At 37.0% G+C, this 27,658-nt stretch overlaps 1 long non-coding RNA gene across 1 annotated transcript in view; it reads right to left on the bottom strand.

The window, feature by feature from the left end:
• LOC123251493 overlaps positions 1–27,658 on the bottom strand; it is a 95,299-nt gene that overhangs the window by 36,437 nt on the left and 31,204 nt on the right. Inside the window, exon 2 of the long non-coding RNA XR_006506507.1 lies at positions 11,597–11,642. This is a non-coding gene — a long non-coding RNA (uncharacterized LOC123251493). The remainder of the gene's footprint in view (positions 1–11,596; positions 11,643–27,658) is intronic.

The following is a 27,658-nucleotide window of genomic DNA, read 5'->3' as shown; positions in this document are numbered from 1 at the left end:
TTTGATGGGTAGGTGATTCTTGGTTGTAGACCCAATTTTCTTGCCTTCCTGAATATCATATTCCAAGTCTTGTAGTCTTTTAGAGTGGAGACTGCCAGGACCTGTGTGATCCTGACTGGTGCTCCTTGATATCTAAATTGTTTCTTTCTGGCTACTTGAAATATTTTCTTCTTGGCCTGGAAGCTCTTGAATTTGGCTATAGCATTCCTGGGGGGTTGTCTTTGGGGGATTTAATGCAAGGAGTGATCTATGGATTCTTTTAATATCTATTTTGCCTTCTTGTTCAAGAATATCAGGGCAGTTTTCTTGGATAATTTCTTTTAATATGATGTCAAGGCTTTTATTTCATTCCAGGCTTTCAGGTAGACCAATAATTCTCAAATTGTCTCTCCTGGATCTGTTTTCCAGGTCAGTTGTCTTTTCAATTAGATATTTCATGTTTTCTTCTATTTTTCAAATTCTTCTGATTTTGCTTTATAAATTCTTGTGTCTCATGAGATCATTAGCTTCTATTCGCCCAGTTCTAGTTTTAAAGACTGATTTTCAGCTCTGATCTTTTGATTTTATTTTTCCATTTGGCCTATTCTGCTTTTCATGGCTTCCAACAGGTCAATTCTGGTCTCTAATTTGCTCATTACTTCATTTGATTTCTGTGCCTCTTTTTTCATATGGGCAATTTTGTCTTTTGAGCCGTTATTTTCTTCTTGTATTACTTTCATTTCTTTTTCTCACTTTTCTTCTCATTTTTCTTCTTTCTTACTTAGTTCTTGAACTCCTTTTTGAGTTTGTCTAGAGCAATGATTCCCAAAGTGGGCGCCACCGCCCCCTGGTGGGTGCTGCGGCGATCCAGAGTGGTGGTGATGGCCATAGGTGCATTTGGGGGCAGTGAATAACTGTAAGGAGTGTTGTGAGGGTTTATTTAGCAATTAATTAAGTATTAAGGTTGGACCTAGCAGGGAGGGCTGGAGAATTCCAAGAAGGAATGAAGGAGCAGGAAGTGGGCTTGTGCTCTGAGAGAGACTCCATTAGTGGTTGGACATAACTGTTGCTAACCCTGGGAGATCTCAGAGTTAGGGAAAAACTGCATCCTGATTCCCTGGGATCCTGAGTGGTGAAGGCTTTCAGCAAGTGGACAAGACCTGCAGAGCTTCTCCAAGTGGGGAAGTGGTTTGGGATCTGGTGGACAGCATTTCAAACTCACTCTCCCTACCTGGGTACCTTGGATTATCTGGTGAAGTTGGCTTTTTGGCATCCTGTGACCATCCTTGGATTACCGTGAGACCCCAATTGCCCTTTAGCTGTGCTGACCAAACCTGGCTGGAACCAGGTTTGAAGGAGCCTTCCCTGTGACTCCAGTACTGCTCCTTTGGGCCCTGCCTGGCTTAGGTCAATTAGGATAGAGTAGTTAAGTCCTTCCCTGCCCCCTGTGTTTTGCCCTTAGGTTTTCAAGTGTAGAATTCCCTTATTCCCATCCTTCATTATTATTTCCCCAATTAAAACTGTACAAACTTTTACCTTGCCTGCTGGTTCCATAGGCCCTGGCCTAGGGTGAGCTGGGTAACCGTTGTGCCAACTGCCATTCCTGTGTCAGGTAAAACAGTGAACCCTGGTCTCCCTATCCTGGTTGGTCCTGTTTCTCCTTCAACCCAGTCTGGACCCAAAGACCATTTAGGTTATATTTTAATAATAATTAACATCCCTGGTGCCTCATTTTTACAGGAGGCAGTGATAGTATGTGACAGGGGGCGCTAAGTAATATTTTTTCTGGAAAGGGGGCGGTAGGCCAAAAAAGTTTGTGAACCACTGGTCTAGAGCTTGTGACCAATTTCCTTTTTTTTTTTTTTTTTTGGAAAGTTTGGATGTATTTGCTTGCTTTTCACTCTCTGATGTTGCTTCGGTAGTTTGCTCTTTTTCTCCATAGAAATTATCCAAGGTCAAGAGCTTTTTTTGTTGCTGCTTATTTCTTTTGCCACCAGTGGTCTGCGGTTCCTGCATGTTTATTGCTTTCTTAGCTTCTGTTTTGCAGGGCTTTGACTTGGTAGTATCTTCTCTTTTTCCAGTAAGAAATCTGAACAAGGGCAGGTAAATCTGTGATGTTCTTTGTGTACCACACTATAAAGCGTTTGTTCTGCAGCTATCTTTCTAGCTCCTGCTGCCTCAACTGAGGCCAGCCTCACTTCTGGCCAAGCTCTGTGCTCTGCTGCCCAGGCTCCACACTCCTCAGCCTCATGTCTCAAATCTCACTGCCAAGGCCTTGTACCAGGGGTAAGTCTATGGTACCCTCAGCCAGCCCCTGAGAATTTAGAGATTTCCCCAGTCCTTGCTCTGACTCTACTGTGGTAGGTAGTGTGGGGGAAGGGTAATCAGCTTGCGCTTTGATAAGTATAGTTTCGCCCCCTTATAGCATGGGAATCTCCAAACACTGACTACCTTTAAGGCTGTATCCAGTGGGAGAGCCCCTTTATTCATCCAATTTTGATTTCTGTCCTTTTGAGACACTTTTTAATGATTGGTGGGAAGGAGATTCAGAAAACAACTGCTACTATGCCACCATCTTAGCTCTGCCTCCTCTGTACACTTTCAAAAGTTCACATTTTGTAGTAAGATGTAGACAATTCAAGCAATAAGATCTATTTATAGATGAAGAGATTGAGATTCCAAGAGATGAAATGACTTGCCATTGATTAAAGAAATCATGTCAGAACCAACATTCTAATTCACATTTCATCAGTTTAAGTCAGATGCTTTTGCAATCACATTACCATCTATGATCTTTTTAGTATCAAAGAGTATCATATGATAGAAAATTTTTCTTGAGGAAATTGTATAAAGGCAATTATTAGAATAGATTCTGTCCTATAGTTATCTTGCATAAATTAATTTTGAAATTAACAAATTAAGATTAAATTGAATCATATGTTGTAACACAAATGTTAAAAGTAGCTACTGAAATTAACAATTCCCTCAGAATATGGGATAAATATTTTCCTACTGCTATTGAAGTATCTTTTCTGAATTACATATGGTATGCATCAGCGTAGAAATTTACCTGGTCAAGTGTCACAACTTAACTTTTCCTTTATAAAGCCAAGTATTTTGAATTCCACATCATTTCCTTTCTGTTCTTCACCTTGAAAACATTCCTCTTCCCTATGATGCTACTGGAACTACCTCTACCCCATGGAAGTTTAAGTAATCTTACATCCTGGGTAGCAAAATCAGGTAAATCAATCAATAAGCATTTAAATAACTACTATGCACAAGACATAGAGAATATAAAAAATAAAAATGGGGGGAAAAACCAGCTCATGTCTTCTAAGCATGATAAAGTAACACTCTCCTAGGTGGGATGAAGCAAGTCCATAGATACATGGATACAAGGTAATTTGTGAAGAGTAAAAACACTAAAGATTGAAGGGAACATTCATGGAAGCAGTTCACCAGAAGATAGCCTTTAAAGGAAGATAAAGATTCTTGGAGGCAGAAAAGAGAAGGGAATGCAATTCCAATGAAGGGAAATTCAGTATACAGATGTTACATATGACTAAGATTAAAGATAGAATAGCAAATCTGAGATACAACCAAGATTCTAGTTTGTCTTTTAGTTGTCTAAATGGGGAAAAGCTGAGTATGGCTCTGTATGCCTCAAAGTATTTTTACAACAGAGCAATTCAGTTTAATTCTACTTAACATTAATAAGTTTATTAAGTAGATAGCATATTCAATATACTGTGATAAATATGCAATGAGCATACAAAAAATAGTCAAAGGATTGTGCACTTACCTTTTTTCCTTTCCATTTATATGTAAAAACAATTTTTAACATTCTTTTTTTGAAATTTGGAGTTTTAGATTTTTTTCCTCCCTCTTTCCCCTCACTCCACCAAGAAACGTAAAGCAATTTAATGTAAATTGTATACGTGTAGTCATACAAAACATATTTATATATTAGGCATATTGCAAAAGAAAATATAGCCCAAAAAATAAAATAAAATGGAGTTTTTAAAAAAGTATACTTTAATCTGCATTCCAACTCTGTCAGTTCTTTCTCTGTAGGGGGCTAGCATTTTTAGTCAAGAGTCCTTTGGAAGTATATTGTATCATAGTATTGCTGAGAATAGCCAAGTCATTCACAATTGATCATTGTACAATATTTCCGTTACTATGTTCAATGTTCTCCTGGTTTTGCTCACTTCACTTTGCATTGATTCATATATGTCTATCCAGGTTTTTCTAAAACCATCCTACTCATCATTTCTTGTAACATGATAGTACTCCACCATAATCATATACCACCACCTGTTCAAACATTCCTCAGTTGATGGGCTTCCACTCAGTTTCCAATTCTTTGTTGCCATAAAAAGAACTACTATGATATTTTTGTGCAAATAGATTCTTTTCTTCTCTATGGGAGGCAGACTTAATACTGGTATTGTTGGGCCAAAGGGCTATGCAATTTTATAACCCTTTGGGGAAAAGTTCTAAATTGCCCTCTAGAATGTTAGGACAATTCACAACTCCATTAGTGTTAAAATTATTAAATCTACCCTGCCCATCTTTAGATTTAATCACCAAAGGTGAAAACATCTCCATTTTGGGTGGTCAGTAACCCATGTGCTAGAGTAACAAATCAGAATTTACTGACTGCCTCTTGGGCAGTCCTAAGAAAAGCATTTGTTGTGATTGGACATGTAAACTGAGAGGAAGCCACAGGAAGTGACACAAAAGAGGCCCCTTTAAAAAGAGACCTCACTGATACACTGTGGTACAATCGAACATAATGGACTTCTCTACTAGCAGCAATGAAAGAATCAAGAGCAAGGATGAGGGACTTATGAGAAAGAAAACTAGCCACATTTAGAGGAAGAACTGTGAGAGGAGAAACAGAGAAGAAAAACAACTGCTTGAACACATGGGCTGATGGGGATATTATTGGGGATGAAGACATTAAACAATAACTCTAGTCCAATATCAATAATATGGAATTAGATATTAATCAATGATACATGTAAAACCAGTGGAATTGTGCATCGGCTAAGGGGGGGTTAGTAGGGTTTGGGGAGAGGGAAAGAACATGAAACATGGGAAAATACTCAAAATAAGAATTTAAAAACATTTTAAAAATAAAAAGAGACCTCAGTCAGCTGGGCCCTCTCTTTTGGTTCGTGAATGGGACCTGAAGGAGGCTTCTGGTTTGTGACCTGCACCTGGGACCCTGAGACCTTGGTGAGACTGTTCTTAAGTCTCTTAGAACTACATGTGGTGAGTGAAGAAGTCTGACTCCTTTAATCTCCCAGGAGGAACTAGCCTCCTGGAGGCTCCCTTGATTGGGAGAAGTCCTTGTGGCTAAACTCTTGTTAATTGATTTTTAGGCTCTGGCTGGGCCTCTGGAGCCCTGCCTGAGTAAAGCCCAGACTTGAATACAAATCTCTTATTCTACCCTCTTCTCATCTCTCTATCTCCACTCTCTCCTATATTTTGTAAATAAATTCCATAAAAGTCATTTTAACTTGAGGTTATTCTTTAATTTGGAGACTGATAATTGTTCAATCCCCTGGTGAACAATTTTTTAATATTAACCCAATAAAAACCCCTTTTCACCTCTTATAGTTTCCTTTTTCCTCTCCTGATTAAAGCAAAACCTAGCCCAAATCATCAAAACTTTAAATTGTTAAAGTCATAATTTGAAAAAATTTTGTTATATAATTGAGAAAATAACATACACAGACACACACACACACACAGAATGTTACTCTGAGCATGTAAAAATGTACATAGCAAACAGGTAAAAATTTTCATTTAATCTCTCTGTGCTGTTGCCATTTCTAGTTCCTTCTGTTATACAGGATAGTTACCTATTACACTTCTCACAATGGTATGACACATACAAGATGTTCTGCTTGATTTCCTTGGGTCAGAGGAACTACTAAAAAGGATGAACCAGAAGATATAGCTGCAAAAAGAAGCCTGGGTGGCCACTGGTGTGACTATCCTGTCTGTCCTTTGGAACCAAGGTAGCAATTCAGAATTAGCCAAATGCTTTGTCAGGCTACCCTTGATTATCACTGGATAGCTACAGCCAAAAGTAATTTTAAAAACTGAGTCACTGTGTTTTGGGAGGAAACATGCTGAGTGAGGAAAACAGAGATAAATACGCAAGGTTCCGGATGGAGAAATATATGAGAGTTTTATGAGGGGAAAGTATGCCTCCTTCTTAAAAGCATGATCCCCAAATTCCTTTTATGAAATTACTTCAAAAATGTTACCCATCACAAACTTTGTTGTGGATATTTCTGTATAATGCATCAAAAAGATAACCATTGCTATGTTGATTTTGTTTTCATATCACTTGTATGGTTTTCATCTACTCTACCCCCCACCCCCCTCCACCACCATTAAATTCTAAACTCCCAGAAATCAGGGTCTGTATCTCCCTTCTGCTAAGCACCATATTCTGTATATTCTACACACATAGTAAATGTTTGCAAAAGGAACTGATCACATGATATCTACTTGTTTTTTGTGAAAGTTTTACAATGACCTCTGGCCCAATGTAAGAAATTTTTGATATGACCTAAGTCACTTTAATTAAATAAAATATATATACACTGAATCACTTTGATAATGAAAGAGAAAGTTGGTGAAAAGAGATAAACAATATAGCTCTCTGCTTGAGGTGACCTCTGAGCAAATGAATACCCCATGGTTCTCCAAATAGTAACAAGGTCAAGGTTCTCAATGGTCTTCGCTATCCCCCTTGGGCCTGCCTCTGACTCAGTCTCTCTTCTCTGTGCTGAAGGGATCTATGTCAGAAATAATGACATGGAAAGATGCAAGTGACTCTGAACAGAGAAGGGGAAAAAATGAAAGTTTGAAGGAAAGTAATAATATTTTAACATGAAAATTGCTTGTGAATAAATTATGTCATTGATGCACATCTATGCAAATACAAAGAGGTATTTATGTTGTGCTCTCCCAAACACTTTGTATAGTTGAATATAACTTGGTACCACCCTGGGGACTGTCCCATGGTATTGCCACAATATGCAGAAGGTGAGCTTTGATTTGAGGCGAGATCTCCAACAGAGAATGGGAAATGAAAAGGTGCTCACAAGTAAAAAGAGAATTCCAAGAGGCTTCAGCTCACCAGAAAACACTTCTCTGCATCTCTTCTCCCAAACCTACTGCACTCTGGCCCCAGGGTACCAGCACCTCTTCTCCCAAAACCCCCTGCACTCTGGCACCAACTATGGTTTTGTATCCATATTTTTAAGGTTCCACAAAGAAGAAGCCAGGAACTGTTGATTTAATTTTGATTTTTCTCTTCTAAACAATTCTCCTGGAATACAGACATTGAGGAAAATGCTCTCTAATTACTCTTTAACAAGGAGGGAAGCATGACTTCCCCAAAACTGATCACATGTACAAAGAAGACTACTAAAAGAAAAACTGGAATACCAAATAACGTTCAACTGGAATTGAAAAAGTACAAGGAGTCTTAGCATTGAGAGCGGGTTATATTCCTGAAAAGAGGGTTTTAAATCAAAATTATTTATGTAGAATCCATTTTTTCCCCAGAAGAAACAACATTAAAATAAATAAAGAGCATTCTGAGACTAAGGCCTGATGGCCAATTTTTTTAATAGTCCTGTAGTTAGGGACCATGCTTTAACTGAACCTTTAATTTCCTTTTTGGCAAAGGATCAACAAAGGTTCTTTACACATGATAGGTACTTAATGTTTAATGAATTGAATGGAGTTTCAAAAATTAACATGAATATCAATAAAAAGCTTTGTAAAGTGTATATCAAGTAATTTTGAAAGGCAGTAGTCACCAAATACATAAAAAGTACATTTGACATATAGTATCATAGTGTTCCATATAAAGTTGTTAGCTGGATTTTTTTTTTGTCTTATCATACTGCAACAAATCAGTAGGTGAAAGAAATCTTATCAGGGCCATGGAACTCAGAATGCTTTTGGGTGTAGATTTTGACAGGAATCTTTGAGAAAACTTCTTAGAAAGTTTTAGAGCGACTTGATGGCTTTTTAAAAAAACTGATTCTAATGAATAATATGGAAATAGGTTTTGATTTCTCTGGGGGCTCCAGGAGTGGGAAGGGAAAAGGAGAGGGAGAGAACAGGAATCATGTAACCATAGAAAAATATTTTTTAAAAATAAAATTTAAAAAAATTATATTTAAAAAACTGATCCTGGGATGTCTTTTCATTTGGCATGCAATTATGGAGGACAAGTATGAACAATATTATTTTGAGGGCACACTGGAGGACACTTTTGTTCTTCTCTAAGTACCAATATTAGAATTCTTAAATAACTGTGGAGTTGAGAGAAATGAAGAGGTCCTCAGAAGGTCATGAGTGTCAGATGTAACTGCTGCACTTTATGGTACAAAGAGATGCTGGGCAGATTACACTGACAGGATAAACCATTTGATTTATAAACTGGATCCAACTGGATCCATCATATATACAAAAGGAAAGCCAAAACCTTAATAGCCTACACTCACAGTCCAGTGTTTGGACTAAAACAACAATCACAAAATAATCAATTCTATCATATGGTATATCTATACTCCCTTGGCTAAGCAATGGCAGAATGGAATTAAGGTCTGTTTTATTGCTCTGTTAACTCATTTTTTTCCTGTAGTAGGCAGAGACAATTAGACCCAAATGGTTGTTTGTTTGTTTGGGTTTGTTTTTTTTTTGTTTCAGAAATATAAACTAGGAAGTCTTTCTGCTATATTGAGTTGCCATGTCATCAGTACTGGAATCTTTACCTTGCCTTTAAAATGCATGAGGTAAAACTCAATTTTACAACATTTGCTCTGTCATCATGTTCTTGCTTCAATCTGTTAAAGTCTTGGACCTAGGTTTAAATGGCAGCTAAACTCAAAGGCACACAGAACTGAGAACATAGGCCCAAAACTATGAAAAATTCTTACCGTCTTAAGTGTAAGTATTGTACATTACCCATAAGACTACATTGTGCCACCATAAAAACACTTTTCTCCCTTTAATAAACAATTAAAAAATTAAAATGGGCAATCAGACTATAAAATAATGAGATCCAAACACAGAGCCAAACATATTATAGCTTATGCATCCAAACAGCTATTGTCCTTCAAAGTACTCACCTTGGAAAATTATGTATTTACCTCCAAAATAAAGCCACTGCTCAAAACTTTAGGGGAATTCTGAGGTTGTTTACTAGGCACAGAAGAAATTAATTTTCATTTTTTTTTTTGTGATGGAACATTCTCCCTTAGCACACTACATCTTACATGTTCCTGCCCCTCCCTGGCCCTGCTTTAGCAATTACAGATTTTCATTGTTTTTAAAAGAAATCATGAAAATAGTAGGATTTTTAAACTTTTATTTAAAGATAAGCAGCTCAGTTTACTTCAGTATCATTACTCTGAGAATAATTTCCACTGGGAAATATGCTGGTCCTTAACCCCTCAAAAGACTAATATTTAACAATGACTGGTATTTCTAAAAACTATCTTAGGAATTAAATACACACATTTACTAGTATTTGTTAAATACTCTTTAGAATAATCCTTAAGAAGTATTTTAAAAACAACAATAAGGGATATTATCACCAAGTTAAGCTATTTATCATCTTTTCTTTCACCAAAATTAGGGTATCATGTTACCAAAAGGTGGTTAATTTTATGTAAGTTAGAAATGTTTAATGAATTGAATGGAGTTTCAAAAATTAACATGAATACCAATAAAAATCAAAATAGAAGCCCTATCTATGAAGAGGAATACCTATTTCCCAAGGATTAAAAAAATACAGTAGATGTCAAATTTTGTTGAACTCTGTGATGCTCTCATATCCCAAGTATTATTATTCAATGAAGAATTCTCAACTTCTGAACAGCAGAGTAACTTTTCATGATGGATAATCACAATGAAAACTAACAAAATTAATTATTTGTTTGGATTTATCTAGAAAATCAGACCTTAACAATACTTCTATAGATTTTAAACACTTATACATACATGATACTTGTTATTTAAAATATTTTTATAACTGTACTTCAGCATAATTGTCTTCCTTTAAAATTCTACTTATGTACTTTTGTACTTAAAAACAGTATTCTGAGGAGTCTGTAGACTTTGCCCAGCTATCAAAGAAGTTTCTAACACAAAACTGGTTAGAAACTCCTGATCTAGGTAATCACAGTTCCCCTCTCCCATTTCAAAGCATACTATGTCATGAATTTCTAGAGCTAACTCCCAATCATACTCTCCAAAAGTAAGGAGCTTAGTTTTTGGATGGCAGACATATAATCTGTCACTTGCCTACAGTAGCATAAGTTTCTAATTTAATAGAACCTGCTAAACTTGCAATACCACTAGAAACTGGGAATCCAACACTACCCCCAAACCACAGGAAGACATTAGCAGAAGGTTTTGACAAAGTAAGTTCACTCTTCAGAAAAAAAAGTGGAACTTCTTTCTTAGTTTCACAATTTTCCCATGAAGCACTTAATGGCAAAAGCCTACTTTCACTGACAAACAGCAATGATACTTCAATACCCAAATCATTTATTTCTTGATTATGCCGGCTTTCCAAAAGCTATTCTAGTCTTTTTAAGTCATCACAATTCATTCAAGTACTTCCTTGCCAAGAAAAACAATAACCTCTTTGAATCCTAAATTATTTCTTATCATGTAGTTTTCAAAAAATCCTAATATTTTAAAAAGCAATAAATGCTCCTTCTCCATTAGACAAGAAAGATATATCATCAGCTGACATAAACACTTAGTCTTTAGAGTAACCTTTAAGAATTATTTTTTTAATATAGAACTTAGATTATTAGGGAAAAACTACATTCCACAATATTAAACCTAAAGATAACTGCATCAAAACTAATTCCAATTTACTTCTGCAATTTGAAAAAAGACAAGCAAAGTGACTTGCCTAGGATCCTGCAGCTATAAATTACGTGATGCAGCATATGAAATCAGGTCTTCCAGGCTGCAAGATCTGATCCCACATGCAAGATACTTGGCTATATTCATTCTTCTCCCACTTTTCTTAAGATGACCACTGCCTCCAATAGTATGGTAACTCCATTTCCAAACAATCCCCAGCAAAGTCAGAATCCAAGAACAGAAGGAAAAAATAGGAGATTTCAGAAAAATGGGACACTGTAGTAATCATGTAATCTCTGGACCCCATCCATCTCCCTCAAAATTCTTTACTAAAAAGTATTGCTCCTTTAAAATTTAGAACAATAATTTTCACATTTGCTATGAAATGCTTTAAGTACTAATTGCAGTAAGCAGTTCTGTAATACATGAAAGATTTCCATGAGGCAAAGCTTCCCTGGCTATTATAAAAATAAGCACTACTCTACTTTGAAGCTTTTCACCCAGTGGTCCTTTGTACCACCTAGTGCTGCTTGATTCTACCACATTTGGGGAAGTCTTATCTTCTCCAGACTGCAGGTCTCATGGATAACTGGGTAGCATATAAGCTTCTCCAGTGGCCATTTATGTTCACCTTTTTGTATGACACAAAAGATCAGTAGCATTGTTAGCATGAATGGATAATACTGACCTTCTCTGGTCTTGATAGGACTCCAAACACGAACACTTCACTCCGCCTGTTGATAAGCATATTGGAAAATAAATTAGTGCTAATCTAACTGCTTACAATTTTTAAGGATTTCTGTATGAATTGGAATCCCACATGCATCCTTTCAAAAACATATGTCATATTATTCTGCCCCTTCACACAAAGGTTAATTAATAATGTTTAGCAATGTATATTGGTACTTTTTCTGTCTGACTTCAATTACCATTTGTGGAACCACAATTCACATAATCTCCCAAGCTGATAACCTTAAGATGATCTTTGACTCCTGCCTCTCCCCCAATTCTCCTAGGCACTTACCAGGACTGACAGATTCCATCTCTGCAACATCTTTTAACACCTATCTTCTGCTTCTGATGCTGATGGTTACCACTTGAATACAAATTTTCATTACCTGTACTACTGTTAATAGCCTTCTAGCCCTTCTTGCTCAATCCATAATCCTTCATTCTACAGCTAACATAACTTCTTCTACTTATTCAATCACGTCATTTATCCACTCAAAAATATTTTGTCTAATGAGTCAAGTTGAAACTTACCTGTCTGGCATTCTAGGCTTTCTCTATAATCTAGTGTTATCATGTCTAGGGCAACTTTTTCATATGACATTTCTATCTATAGTTAACTTTCTAGTCAAGTAAGAGTTGGCACAGATCCCTGCTTTTATCCCAACAAACCTTGCTCTCTCAAATACCTGGGAATTTGTGGACAACTTTACCTAGGCTTGGAATGAATCCTCATTTTTATCTTGTCAAATTCCTATTTTTGAAAATGCCTATCTTAAAACTTCCTCTAAGAAGATCTCCTTCACCACCCAATCAATAATTGTATGAATTCAATTTGGAAATAGGTCTTGATCAATGACACATGTTAAAACCAGTGGAAATGACCAGCGGCTATGGGGGAGGGAGATGTGGGGGGGGGGGGGTTAAGGGGAAAGTAAGAGCATGAATCAAGTAACCATGTTAACTTTTCTAAAAAATAAATATAATAAAATGTTAAAAAAATGTATGAATTCAGGTTATATAGGTAAATTGTACTCTTAATAAAACTGAAAGCTTCTTAAGAACAAAGGACATTTTTTTTAAAACCTTACCTTCTGTCTTAGAATCAAGGCAGGTGAGCAATAAGGGTTAGGCAATGAGGGTCAATTGACTTTCCCAGGGCCACCTGCCAACTAGGATGTATCTGAGGTCAGATCTGAACCAAGGATTTCCCATCTTTAGGTCTGGCTCTCTATCCAGTGAGCCATCTAGCTTCCTGTGAAAGGATATATCCTTATTGAAATTTTGTCCCCCACTAACCTTGGTACTCTTCATATAACAGACATTTAAATATTGGTTATGGATTAAAGTTTACACCCCTCAAAAAAGAAAAGGCAGAGAGTAAAATATTACATTAAGAGCAACAAATTGAGTAAGCATTGACTTCACAAAATTTGGGGTCTCACATAGTAGAAGGAGAAGAATTGTGAGAAAAGAAGAAAAGTAGATCATAAGATTCATAAAAGGAAATTCAGAGGTTATCTAGTCCAACTGTATTATTTTAGAGATGAGCAAACTAATATCCTGAGGAGTTAAAAGATGAAAATAAACAAAGTAGGAAGGAATATTTAAGTCACTGACTTAAAATAGGTTTAACACAGATAAGACTGAGTCAGTTTGAGAAGAACAGTTTGAAACATTCAATTCAGTTTAATTCAATGAATATTTACTAAGTGCCTACTATATGCTAAACACTGTACTAAAAGGGACTCAAAAAAAAAAGGTATAAAGGAAAATACTGGGGAGGAACTTAATGATCCACTTTCTAATCTGACAGGAAGTTCAGGTGTGGAATAGTCAACCTTCCTATTAAGTTTCCCAGAGAAGTCAGGAAAACTGAATTAGAATTTTGGCTTGAGCCTTTATCTGACTGTACAAATCTAATTCTCTAGGCTTCAGTTTCCTCACTGACAAAACAATGACTGTATCAACTCTGCCTAACACATGAAAACATATTTATTAAATAATTAATATACAAAGCACTATGCTAAGTGCAGGGGCTATAAAGAGGAAAAAAGAAACAGTCCTACTTTTAAGAACTCTCATTCTGGGGCAGCTAGGTGGTTCAGTGGATACAGAGCCAAGGTCTGGAGATAGGAGATCCTGGGTTCAAATCTGACCTCAGACATTTCCCAGCTGTGTGACCCTGGGCAAGTCACTTAATCCCAATTGCCTAGCTCTTACCACTCTTCTGCCTTAGAACCAATACATAGTATTGATTATAAGGCAAAAGGTAAGAAATTTTTTTTTATTAAATAACTCACATTCTAATCAGGGGAGACAACACATAAAAGAAATTCAGCTACTCAAGGATCTTCAGGATTTAACAAGAAGTCAGATAGCAGTAGCTTAAGGCAAGTGGTAAGGACCATAAGATGCCAAGCTCCCATGGCAGTAAGGCTTGGTGGTTTCCCATCTCACCAGAAGGACTGATGACTCCCAGTTTAGCTAGTAGGTGCGAGCATCCAAGTTATTCTTCCCCACCAGTTTCCTGATAGGGTCTGAGCAGGGATGAGGTGGGGTGAAGGAGGAGGGTTAAAGGGAATCTGGCACTGGTGGAGAAGGAATGCAGATTGAAGGATACGATTTATCACTTGTTTATTTGGATAATACATGTATAACCTAGACCAGTGATTCCCAAAGTGGACGCCACCACCCCCTGGTGGGTGCTGCAGCGATCCAGGATGAGTGGTGATGGCCACAGGTGCATTTGGGAGCAGTAAATAACAGTAAGGGAGCAGTGATCATATGTGACAGGGGGTGCTAAGTAATATTTTTTCTGGAAAGGGGGCGGTAGGCCAAAAAAGTTTGGGAACCACTGACCTAGACTGAATTGCTTGCCAGCTCCAGGAGGTGAGAGGAAAGAAGGGAGGGAGACAATTTGGATCATATAACTTTGGACTTATCTGTTTATTAAAAACAATTTTAATTAAAAAGTTACAAATTCTAACAAAAAAAAAATAAAGGGAATCTGGCAACAGGAAAAGCACCTCCCACTGGCAGTTCTTTCAGCTTAGCCATAGGGTTAGATATTATATTATCATCACTTTTCAGCATCGAATAATTTGAACATATGTTCAATATATATACTAGATGTAGCTCCCTCTGGTTCCTCCTTTCAGTTTTTGCTTCTCTATAAACCATATTCTACATGGCTATCAGATGAATCATTCTAAAGCAGAGTTCCAACCAGGTCACTCTCCTGCACAAGAAACTCTAGAACAAAATACAAACTTTCCTGCATCTCTGCTTTACAGCCATTCACAATCTATCTCTGGGCCTATCTTCCAAGCTTACTGTATAGCAGTTTCCTTCACATATTCTTTACCGGAGACAAACTGGCTGCCTTACTGTTCCCCCAAAACGACAGGCTATATCTATGCCCAGGCCTTTACACATGCTATCTTAAATACCTTCTAGAATCTTCTGCCTTTTCATTTCTGCCTCTTGGAATCCTAAGCATCCTTTAAAGCTCTTACATAAGGTATTTCTTGATATCTCCTGGTTGCCAGAGACCTATCTCTCAGCAGTAACTCTGTATTTACTTATCTCTGTGTATGGGATATATTTCTTCCCTAATGGAACAGAAATTCTTTAAGGGCAAAGGCTTTTTTCAATGTATCTCTGCAGCCTAAATGCTTAGCACAGTGTTTCACATACAGTGGAAGTTTAATAAATTCCTGTTGAGTGACTGAATGATTCATACTTAAGAGTTTAATGATGCCCATATTATCTTTTAGCACAGAATAGGCAGCCTACAAACTATATCACTGTGGGATCCATTATATTATTTGAGCTAGTCTGGCAGAAAAGACCTTCACTAGGCTTCCTAGCTTCCTTTTCTATAATAGTTTATCCATATCTTGCATAATAGTCATTCTTCCCTTTGGAGAATCTTTCAGGATAAATTTAATTACATGGAGTTATTATATTACCTAATTAAATCAATTAATATAATACCTTAAATAAAATATTAATGTATTATTTATTATAAAGGCTTTAAAAGTTGATTGGGGAGCTAGTCCTATCTATAAAGTAGAACATTAGACCCTTGCTAAAGAGTATTTCAAGGCATTGGTGGCGGAGAGAATATAGCACAGGATTTACTCAGGAAGACTCATCTTACTGAGTTCAAATCTGGTCTCTGACACTTACTAGCTCTGTGACCCCAGGGCAAGTCACTTCATCCTGTTTTCTTCTGTTTCCTCATCTGTCAAATGAGCTGGAGGAAGAAATAGCCAATAACTCTTCTATCTTTGCCAAGAAAACCCCAAATAGGGGCATAAAGAATTGGAAGTGACTAAAAACCATTAAGCAACAATAGGGAATATAGCCCCACACTATGGCATTTCATCTAAGAGAAATTTGATTTGAATTATATCATTTCAATTTCAAGTGCATTTTTTTTTCAGGAAATGCAGTCCATTATAAAATTTAGGATTGCCTCTAAAGCCAAAGTTCAAAAACAAAAGTGAACTAAAATCTTATCACAATGGGGTACTCTGATGACTAGAATTTTAAATCATTTTTAAGGTTTCTGTGTCGTTATCATCATGTTTATCTAGATGTTTACATACAACCCTCAAAATGCAGGTCACATAAGAAAATCATCAGGTTATATGACACCTACAATTACATTTCAATGGGTCTATAATTTCGCTGATGTAGGTAATCTTCCCATGGCCACAGATGGTAAATGACATCTCCTCCTGTGAGTGTCCTACTCATGTTTTCCCAAAGACCATCTAAAAAGGGTTCAGTTAATGTGTTCTTAAGTATTCCTTTCAGAGCTTTACACTTCAAGATACTAAATAAACACTGAAATCATCCATTTTTGTTCATATCACATGACCAGTTCGATTCCTCTTCTGATCATACACTTCCTCAACACTTCCCTATAATACATTTTTAAAAACCCTTATATTCTGTCTTAGAATCAATACTAAAAATCAGTTCCAAAGCAGAAGAGCAGTCAGGGATGGGGGACTGGAACTGAGTGACTTGCCCAGGGTCACACAGCTAGGAAGTACCTGAGACCATGTTTGAACACAGGACCTCCTGTTTCCAGGCCTGGTGCTCTATTTCACTGAGCCACCTAGCTGCCTGCCATAAAACTTAAAAAAAAATCCAATTAATTAATTAATTAATTAAGAATATTTTTCCATGGTTACATGATTCATGTTATTTCTCTCCCCTCCTCCCATTCCCCTGCCAGCACACAATTCCACTGTATCATTGATCAAGACCTATTTCCATAATATTGATATTTGCACTAGGGTGATCATTTAGAGTCTACATCCCCAATCATGTCCCCATCAACCCATCAACCCAACTGCTTGTGATCAAGCAGTTATTTTTCTTCTGTGTTTTTAATCCCACAGTTCTTTCTCTGAATGTGGATAGTTTTCTTTCTCATAAGTCCCTCAGAATTTTCCTGTATTGTTGCATTGCTGCTAGTAGAAAAATTTGTTGCATTCGATTGTGCCACAGTGTATCCGTCTCTGTAATGTTCTCCTGGTTCTGCTCCTTTCACTCTGCATCAATTCCTGGAGGTTGTTCCAGGTCGCATGGAATTCCTCCAGTTCATTATTCCTTTGAGCACAATAGTATTCCATCACCAACAGATACCACAATTTGTTCAGCCATTCCCCAATTGAAGGGCATCTCCTCATTTTCCAATTTTTGCCACCACTAAGAGCGCAGCTATAAATATTTTTGTATAAGTCTTTTTCCTTATGATCTCTGGGGTATAAACCCAGCAGTGCTATGGCTGGATCAAAAGGCAGATAGTCTTTTAGTGCTCTTTGGGCATAGTTCCAAATTGCCATCCAGAATGGTTGGATCAATTCACAACTCCACCAGCAATGCATTAATATCCCAATTTTGCCACAATCCCTCCAACCATAACACTTTCTAACCATAAGTCATCACAGGAAACATCCACCAACCTAGTTTCATCATCTACCAAATACCTCACCACTATACACAAGACTCAACAATAACTTTAATTCTTGGGAGGCTGTCATGTTCCAAGACTGGCAATCAAAGAGTTCTATTATGAAAATATTTGAGTGGAAAAAACAGTGGTTCTTTCTGGGGGAAGAGGCTAGCCATTGTTGTTGATGTGGAATCTAGAGACCCCAAACTTATGGCCTAGTAAGATCTGATGAACCCCAAGTTTTAGGAAGAGCTTGTAAGTTGGAGACCACCAAAGCTTATGATTGTTCCCTGTTCCCGGGAAAATCCTCCCTGGAGGGAATCTCAGACTAGCAGTTGCAGACTGAATAATGGACCCTAGGGTAAATGCTAAATATCCTTTTGTCTTAGGTAGTCTTCCCCATTGTATCAGAGACCCTTTCCCAGAAAGACACAACTGGAGCAGGGACCATCCTTTAGTATCCATTGTAAGTAGCCCTTTCCCTTAAACCCTAGCCTCTGGCTATGATTCCTTTCCCAGGCTTGATTGTATCCTGTCAGTATGATCATGTCAATCATCTTCCCCAGCCTCTGGGTCTTCCCAAATGGTATATAAGTTCCCTGATTTCTTTTGTTTCCTAGGAGTCTTCATCTAGCACTATGGCACTCCCAGGGGTCAGGGATCAGAGCAAGCAGTGTTCAATCCTCGGACTCTGCATAAGGCATGTGGCGCGCAGCTTTGAGTGGAAACCTAATCAGCCCTGATCCCCCTTTTCCTTAATTAAAGAGTGGCTTTTATGACTATTAGTTCTGTGTTTTTTCAAAGTTAACAAATGGAGGTTCCCCACCAAAATCCCAGCTGCCTGAGCTGCCCTGCTAACAAGGACCTCAAGATGTGAGGTACCCACACAGCCCATTTAGGGTTGAGTCAGGAGTTCGGTTAGCAGAGGGGCCAGGTAAGCAGCTCTCGGGTAAAAGGACTTGTGTATTTGGGAGTGACCCATTCTTTAATTAAGGGGTTTAAGCAATGGTCTATAGTCTTATAGAGAGTCACAGAACCAGAGCCACCCGGGGGTGTCTGGATTTGGGGAACAGCAGGTCTGTGGCCCCAGGAGGTGGGGGCCGCTGGCAGCCCAAGGAACCACCTAATGATACGGCCAAGAGTTATATGTAAATAAGTGGCATATGGTCCCAAGGTAAACGGGCCAAAATGGAGTCTAGTTCAACCTGACTACAAGCTCCAAGCTTGACTAGGTTTTTGTGTGTGTGTGTGTGTGTGTTGTTGCATGTAAAAATGAGTAAAGCAGTGTCTGGACTAGAAGTAAGAGCAAGGAGAGTAGTTCAGAGGTGTGAATGGCTGGTTGAAAGTTTTGAATGGGAAGCTGAGCTGGAGTGTGGAGCCTGAGTGTTCATTTAAGTGGGTTAAATGGAGAAAGTTTCTTCATGAACTGAAATTCCATGGTTTAAGGGTTTAAAGTTTAAATGGTTGTAAGTTTTTGCAAAAGAGCTTCTCACAGAAGCTTAAAGAACTTAAGTTCTGGGTTTCTTCTCAGTTCTTATATTGAATTTATGATGTGTTTTAAAAAGGATTAACTAATAACCTTAATGCTTGTGATTTAAATGTCTAAAGTTGTGTTAACAGTTAATTCTTCCCAAAAGCTGAAGAGACAGGAGTTGGCCATCTGGATATGAGGATAGATTCCACTTCAACAATGTTAAAAATACTGGTAGGCAGCACTATAGAGTGCCAGGACTGGAATCAGGAAGATTCATCTTCCTAAGTTCAAATCTGGCCTCATACACTTACTAGCTGTGTGACCCTGGGCAAGTTGCTTCACCCTGTTGGCCTCTGTAGCAGTTCAGGCAAGTATAAATCTTGAAAATATTACATAAGTACTCAAAAACCACACTTATAAGCATTGTGCTCATTTACCAGCTATGCCCTTGAGTTCAAATTAAAGTAACCTTGTAATATTCCAAACCATTACCCTAGGCTACACTCAGGAAGACTAACCAACTATCTCAGTTTCTTTATTTTGCCAATAACAATCATTTAACATTTGTATCAGACAAGCTTATATTGCCTTAGGTCAAATGAACTCCTGATCTGGGCATTAGCTATATCTATTGTTTTAGATCAGTGGGTTGTATCTTGTGATGATTGTTAATGTTAATTTGTCTGTCAGACCACTCATTTGATTATCAATCTCCCTTCCCCCTCTCCTTGTTACCCTAATAAAAATCAGTATGTTGGGCTAAGAGGCAGTTCTTTTCCACCAGAGCTAATTAGTGTCAGACCTACTTTATGTTAGAATTCTGAATCTGTCTTTTTTCTCACCTTATGCTCTCCTTTCCTTAGACTTTAACTCTTCACACAAATTCATTCAGTCTCTAGTTCCCCTTTCTAGTGTTTGACCCAGGAGGAACTTTAGTGATGTTGGCGGATTGCTTCAGCCTCAGATTCCTCTTGTCTAAAACAAGCTAGAGAAGGAGATGGCAAACAAGTCTAGTACCTGTGCCAAGAAAACCTCAAAATAATGTCAAACTTGACTGCACAATAACAATTGCACAGTTTCCCAAATGTAATCCATCCCTACTCATTCCTAATCAATTTTGGACCCAAATCACTGAACACTTGCAGTGTCTGCCCCAAATATGCATTCTTATATACTATTGATTGGCTTTTTAATGCTATGTCATAAATCTGGATAATAAGCATTTTTGAATCCATTTAGGTTTTCCTATATGGATGCCTAGACTGATGTAGTTTTGAAAAATCAAGCATCTCATTGAAGATATCCTATAATATACTGGGGCTTAATAATACAAACAAAAGTATTTGCAAGTCCCACTAAACTGTGAGATTTGCTAAAGAGCAGAAGCTGTCTTTTACCTTTCTTTGTAGTTCAAGCACTTAGCACTCAGTAGGCATTTAATATATGCTTCTTGATTTGACTTGATTTTACTACATATACAGAATCCCTCTTCCATTTGGACCTTATATGAGCCCATCAGCCATGGCACTGACAAACTCATATGGCAATATGTTTCCTTATTTTATGCTCTCTCTGTTTAATATTAATAATCATAGAGCCACTGGACAGAGTTATCTCTGTGATTATATTCACCAAGGAATTTTGAATGATCTTAACATATGAATGATAGACTGACCTCAAAAAAGAAAAGGTTCTGAGGAATTTTTCTTTTCTGCTGAGTCAGATGCTTCTTCTTAATCATTAACACAGGAGCACATGACATTTCCCCCACTTTTCAGTAAATTCTGTGACTACAATGATGGTAAGTGCTATTCAGCATCATCTGTGAAGAACTATCTAATCCCTTTTCATATTTTTGATGATCCTTTCCATAGACATACAGATCATTCTTATAAAGAAGAATCAATAATCTAGTGTTTAATAAACCCCCAAATGTAAATTAGCCTGATAGAAATTAGGCACAGACCAACATCTCATATCTCTGTCCAATAAACACAAAATGGGCATATGCTTTGCATATTAAATATCGAAGCCAAAAAAGGTAGAAGAAGAGCTGATTATACAGTTTTCACAGCTATGGGTAGGGGACAAATTATTAACTAATGAGGGAAAGTAATTAAAAAGAAAATAGATAATTTTACTAAATGAAATGGAAAAGCTTTTACACAAATAAAATTAACATTAACAGCTATATGAAAGAATAATTCATATCATTTATAATAAGAGAAATAACACTTCGTACTTAGCAAATTAGCAAAGATGATAAAAGACAAGAAGAGTCCATGTTGGAAGAGTTAAGGAAAGATAGGCTCACTGCTGCATTTTTGGTGGAGTTGGAAAGCAATTTGGAATTGTCTCCTCTACTAATTCAAATATAATGTCATTCCATTTCTTTATAACTAGTTTACTAAAAATTTTGATTAACTGACTAACTAGGAATGTGTTCAACTTATTTCCATATCTCTGACTGACTGAATAGAGACAATAGTTGTAACTGATAAAGGTATCAGGACTAACAAGGATGAAATGATTGACAGACTTCTTTGATCTTTACACAAAGAATTGAAAGCAATATAGATGTTTATCTATTGGGCAAGGGTTATACAGATTGCAGCACATGCATATATGATGGCATGTTACTATTCTATAAGAAATGAAGAGCATGTATGGAAAGGTGTATATGAACTGAAACAAAGTAAAATAAGCAGAGGCAGAAAAAAGAACAAAAATATAGCACAACAAACAATATAGCAATATTATATAACATAAACTACAACGATGTAAATGTAATGAATAACTATAGAATGTTGTATAATAAAGAACTATAAAGAGCAAGCTTGACCCAGAAGTGGACATATGAAAGAGATCTCTCCCTGGTCCTCTCCAGACATCAGGATCCACAAGTATAGTATACTGTATATAATGTTGGGGTTCTTTTGAAATTTGTTGGTTAATTTTGTTGATTTTTTTCCTCTTCCCTCTTTTTCTTTTTTAAAAACTGTTTCTTATAAGGAATAGGTTTCTGGGTATTTGGAAGGGAGGAAAACAGAATCTAAGTGATATAATAACAAATGATATCAAAAGCTATTTTAAATAAAGATACTGTAAACATCAAAAAGATATTTGGGGGTATTAATACAGTTTGTATTTTGTCCATTTTTTTGGTATTTCCCAAATAGAGATGTTAAGCTTTAGTGCTTTCCAGATTATGTTGTTTCTAGTATGGATTTCCTTTGAATGTCCTTGGTCTAGTCCAGCTGGCACTCCATATTCCTGAATTCCTTTTTAAAAAATTCTTCTCATCGCACTTCAGGGACCGAAGTGTTAAGTCTAAATATTGTGGTTCCTCTCTCAACAATGATTCACCATAATTATTTATAAACCTATAATATAATTATAATACAATTGAATCATCAATGAAAGCCATCAACTTGCTCTAGCCTCTATCATAAAAAAGTAGTAGCAGCTGCTATATTCTAATTAACACAGATAATTCTGTCAAGTAGCCAGACACAACAACATTGCAAAATGGAAATTTTATGGCACTACAAAACTGAATTAAAGAGTTCAGTAGAGTAATTTAGGAATCTAGAGCAACTAAACTCCAAAAAGGCAAAGAACTATATTATAATTTTGACATGAATTGTTACTATTTTAAAAATATTTTGAAGTTGAAAGACTAGTTTTAATCATCAATACCATTAAAAAGTAAATATTCTTAATGACAGACATTTATATAAAATTTTTAAAAATATCCTGTGAAACCACTTACTAGGCCCATATCAAGAAGTTCTAAATTAGGAAGTAAAGGCAGCAGGACTGCTAAAATGAAATCAGATAAGAAATCAACAGTATTATTCCATGTCAGCTAAAAGAAATGCAAAGAAGTGGATAGGATGTACTCATATCTGTATGGAACTAATGTATCCAAAGAGCAGTGGAAGGAAGCTGAAAGATGTGATAGTTAAGGGAAAAATATCAGCAAATATCTCTGAGCAGTGCTGTCAGGAGGTGACACAGATAGGAAGATGAAAGAATTTGATCAGCTGACCAAAAAAAAAAAAAAGATCACTCATTCGACACTAGTATATCAGTTCTATTTCACATTTTACTTTTTATTTTCCTCATTATTCATGTAAAAATATGGTCAAAATAATCTGGGTGAGTCAGATTTCTTCTTTATAAATTCTGCTGGCTCATTTTCTCCTCTTGGAGACTGGACATATAGTGTAATCAGCAATTCTTTTGGTCACAATACTGTTTTACATTGGTTAAATTTAAATGGTAGCAAGTAAATGGTGACAAAGTAAATACTTCCCCCTAAATTTTCAGTGCAAAAGTTTGAATAAAGAGATCACATTTAGACAATATTCTATATAAAATTCAAATAAAAGATCCCACTATCAAGAGGAAGAGCTCCTAACTATTCTTTAGATGTCATTGGATCATCTCTATACAAAAAGATTCCTGTATAGCCTCATTCTTTCTCCTGAGTTCCAATCTTGCATCAGAAATTCTTTATTAGACGTTTTATTCACATCTCAAACTCAAAATATCCAAAAGACAATTAATTCACTATCGTTCCCCAAAACCTACCCTTGCCAGAATTTCCCTATTTCTGTCAACAGAACTACCATCATTCCAGTCACCAGTTCTGAACTGTGCAGTCATTCTTGGCTTCCTTTCCATCACTCATATATCCAATCAAGTCAACAAACATTTATTAAGCATCTATTATGTACAAAGTAGAATGCAAGACCTAGAATCAGGAAAACAAATTCTCTTGAGTTCAAATCTGGCCTAAGATGCTTATTAGCTGTGTGACCCCAGGCAAGTCACTTAATCTGTTTACCTCAGTTTCCTCATCTGTAAAATGAGCTGTAGAGGGTAGTGGCAAACCACTCCAGGATCTTTGCTAAGAAAACCTCAAATTAGGTCATAAAGTCAGACACGATTGAAAAAAACCCTGAAAAACAACAAAGTACAAAGCACCATGGCAAGTATTTGCCTCTCTACCTACATAGCATTCCTTCCATTCATCCTCTTCTGTATGATCATTTGGATACCATCTTACTTCATTGTCCTCACCACCTATACCCTAGACTACCACAACACTCTAATTGGTCTCCCTACCTCCAGGCTCTTCTTCACTCTCTGGCTTGCTGGGTAATTGGCACAACTGCAAAACTGATATTCCTCAAGCATAGCTCTGATGCTAGGTCATTCTCCTATTTAAAAAGCTCTAGGAACTCCTTATCACCTGGAAGTTATAATACAGTTGCTCAGCTGGGCATTTAAAAGCCCTTCTCCCTCTGACTCCACACCACCTTTCCAAAGTTTACAAAATATAATAGTTATTATATATTAATTTTAATCTTTACACCTTGACTGGAATGCACTCCCTCCTCTTTTCTACCTCATGAAATCCACAGCTTCCTTCACAGCTCAATTCCATCACCAGTGCCTATTCAAAAATCTTTCTTGATAGCCCCCAGCTCAGAGAATCTTGTCCTGTGAGAAATAAATCACTGTTTATCCATTTCACATACATTTTGTATTTTAGGCATATGCTCTGTTCTCCCTGGTAGTATTCAGTAGTATATAAGCTCCTTGAAGGCAAAGAGTTGCTATTTGTCTAACTGATTGAAAAGATCATACAAAAAGATCTAGTTTAACCTTTTTATTTTATAAAAGAGGAACAGAGGCCCAAAGAAATATGACGATTGGCAGAATTAACATTAAAAATAAGCAGGGTCCAGGGTCTTCTGACTGAACATAGTATACTTTCCACTACTATCAATGAGCCCTGGAGCATTGTGAAGCATTCATCCATAGAAATGGAAGAGATTTGTCTAGCCATTTGTAATTTTTCTTAAAGTGGATGAAAACACATAGTACATAGTTATGGCATGCTACAAGATGAAAGTCTGTTGTATTAGTTCAACAGTATGTGCATTCTGTACAGGGATTAATTAATCTAGGTCCATAATTGAGTAGGGGTGACTAAAAGATCTGACAAAACTTGGGGAAACTTCAACATGCTCTTTGAGAATGGCAGCATTTCAGACCTGGAAGAGACCTCAGAGAACATCCTTAAGGGTCACTTACCTGACCCTTGTACCTATTGTGAAAGAGAATTCTTTATTGTCTATCCAGAGTTAACACTAATTTAATTACCTCACTAGAGACTGAAGACAGGATTAACTCTCCTTTGTCTACCTTTTAAATTGAATCAACAAAAGCCTGAACACCCTACTCAGTGCTAGGTGAGCAAGATACTGGGAGAGCTCCACCCTTTTCAGTCAGAAACTTGTGAATTCTTTTAAGTTCACACAAGAGTTCACACCCTCAGAAACTGTTCAACCAGGAAACTGTGAGCCTTTTTGATGAGAAATTGACCTTCAGAAGGTGAGAAGTCGATCCCACAAACCCAGACCCCTGGGAAGTGCTAGACAATTTGGAAACTGTGATTGGCCCCTGGGAAGAGGAGACAAGAAGTCACCATAAAAGCAAGCTGGAACTCCCTCAGAGGACAGGGTCTTTGAGAAAATAATTTGAAGAGATTGTCTTCTGGAGATAGTCTTCTAACTGGGGATAGTCTTAGAGGGAGCTTTGCTAGAGACTGCTGTTTGGATCGTGGGCTTGGAGCTCAGCTTCAACTTAGACTCTGACTCAACTCCTAGACTACTTCATTGGGTGAGTGAAAGACTGACTCCCTTCCTAGTTTCCTAAGAGACTAGCTTCCATCTGGGAGGAGGCCTAATGAGGACTAGTATAGGTATTTTCTCTAACCTCTTTCACATTTCTCTAATTTATTGTTTCCCCTCTATTTTTGGTAAATGAACTTCTTACTTGAGATATAATAATTTCAGCAACCATGTTATTTCACATAATTTAAGTCCAACCATTAAATTTAACCTTTACACTATCGACAACATTACCAACAACAAGGGGGCTATCTAGCTCTGAAAAACTTAGGGGGAACACACTAACATCCAAATCAACAGATTATATTTTTGAGAAGTTCTAGTTAAGTAATTTTTCCTTAACTAAATCTGAAATCTATCTTTCTATAATTTCTACCCATTGCTCCTACATCTGTCCTCTGAAGCTAAGCTGAAGAAGTATCATCCCTCTTCTTCCTGATAGCACTTCAAATATCTGAACACAGCTATCACGTCACACTAAGCTCTCTTCTCCAAGCTAAACATTTCTAGTTCTCTCAATAAATTGTGGAGACTAGTATATGATCTCCACTTCCCAACCAATACAATCCTGGTCACCTACAACCTCTGGATGTGCCAGAGTATCAATGATCTTCCTAAAATGTGTCACCCAGAAGTGACAAGAATCCTAGAGACATGTTCTGACTGGGAGAGAGTAAAACAGGGTGAACATCTCTTCTGTCCCAGACAGTAGGCCTCTCTTAATTCAGCCTGAAATAATATTAGTTTTTGTTATAATGCTATATTATATGTAGTACTCAAACACCAAAGACTACACTTCTGGAATTGAGAATTTTATTTTAATCTAGAGCAAACTTTATAATTATGTTAAGTATGTAGAAAGGGTTTACTAAACAAATTCATAGAAAATTGGTTTAACCTAACTGAAAAATAAACTTAAAGAATTTGCTACAGGAATTATTTATACAAATTTTTAAAATGAGTTCTACTTAAGATCATTATGTCAAAATTCCTATCCTAAGATGTTATCCTCAGCTAATATACTTTAAAAAATAACAAAATTCTCTATTTTCCACCAATTCCATATGCCCATTAATCTTAATTACAGGGATCTAACCATAACCATGTGAATCCTTTCCAATACCTAAAAGGAGAAAATTCTTCTTAAAAAATTTTTAATAATTGGCATATTTTGTTTTTTTAAATTTTGAATATTTTCCCATAGTTACATGTTTCATGTTCTTTCCTTCTCCCCCATGCCCTGCCCCCCCCCCCCCCGTAGCCGACGCACAATTCCACTGGGTTGTTACATTTATCATTGATTAAGACCTAATTCATATTATTGATAGTTGGACTAGAGTTATCGTTTAGCGTTTACATCCCCAATAATATTCCCATCAGCCCATGTATTCAAGCAGTTGTTTTTCTTCTGTGTTTCTCCTCCCATAGTTCTCCCTCTGAATGTGGCTAGTTTTCTTTCTCATAAGTCCCTCATCCTTGCTCTGAATCCTTGCATTGCTGCTAGTAGAGAAGTCTGTTATGTTCGATTGTACCACAGTGTATCAGTCTCTGTATACAATGTTCTCCTGGATCTGCTCCTTTCATTCTGCATCAATTCTTGGAGGTCTTTTCTAGTTCACATGGAATTTCTCCAGTTCATTATTCCTTTGAGCACAGTAGTATTCCATCACCAACAGATACCACAATTTGCTCAGCCATTCCCCAATCTAAAGAGATTTCCGGGGGCAGCTGGGTAGCTCAGTGGATTGAGAGCCAGGCCTAGAGATGGGAGGTCCTAGGTTCAAATCTGGCCTCAGACACTTCCCAGCTGTGTGACCCTGGGCAAGTCACTTGACCCCCATTGCCTACCCTTACCACTCTTCT

Source organism: Gracilinanus agilis, chromosome 6, assembly GCF_016433145.1.
Source record: "Gracilinanus agilis isolate LMUSP501 chromosome 6, AgileGrace, whole genome shotgun sequence".
In the NCBI taxonomy this organism is placed as follows: Eukaryota; Metazoa; Chordata; class Mammalia; order Didelphimorphia; family Didelphidae; genus Gracilinanus; species Gracilinanus agilis.
This window is presented reverse-complemented; position numbering and strand designations above follow the sequence as displayed.